Below are 1,007 nucleotides of genomic sequence, written 5' to 3'. Positions count from 1 at the left end.
AAAAAAAGCTTTTAAAGAGATCGACTGAGGAAGATGAATGAGGGGGTTTGGAGACATCTGAGTTCTCTGAGCTCCAATAGTGGAACTCCGCCCACCTACTACCGGTCGATGCAAATGTTATGTAAATGAAGATTTCTTCCAAATAAAAGCGCCCACGTTAAACTTGTTTAAGCATTTAGAAATACTAAATATGGATAAAGGAACCACAAATTATGTGTAACTATACCTGGGAATAAACATTTAATCATCTCAATGTATTATTTGTGTTTTTAAGGGTTCGTAATTCTTCCAATATCCAAATTAACCTTGCTGCACTGTATAGCGGACACATAATGGACTGTACACAAAATATTTTCCAAGGCTAAACATGATTTTCACTACCACTGTTCTCCACAATACGTCTAGTATACATATCAACTGAGTTTCAACCATGAGCGGTGTCATACGAACAATTATTGTCACTCTACTGTCGCGTAACAGTTAAAAGTGCCACCTCTAAATTGCATAGGGAACACAGTGTGTATGTCATTGCAAATGTTGCTGGCTAATTACTGTGGCCATGCACCTCAAAGTAACCAATATGCACTGTGTAGGACACATATAATGGAGTGTACAAAACTATTTTTCAAAGATTTCAATACATCTCTGGTACCACTCTACTCCTCAACACTTCCAGAATGCATATCAGGTGAGTTTGGTACCACAGATGTATTGAAATCTTTACAGAAAGAAGCCTAGAGTTCCCAGCTGATCAAACATCGATACACACGAACTCAAGTGGAGAGTGGGTTTGGACTTGAAAGGGGCTCTGGCTCTGGGAACTTACTAACAACACACCTCTTGCACTTTGCCACATACTCCTTCAATTCCTGCTTCTGGCCAATCCAAAAACATCTCTGAAGTGCCAGCTGTTGAGTGCGGCTCTGGCCTTGATGCCCTGCATCATTCAGTACGACTGGCCTCATCTGAGGTGGGACTACAAGCTGTACTTTGGCCAGAGGAGAGAT

Source organism: Argentina silus (genome assembly GCF_951799395.1).
Source record: "Argentina silus genome assembly, chromosome: Y".
Lineage (NCBI taxonomy): Eukaryota > Metazoa > Chordata > Actinopteri > Argentiniformes > Argentinidae > Argentina > Argentina silus.
The sequence above is the reverse complement of the archived record's forward strand: the minus strand, read 5'-3'. Positions refer to the sequence as shown.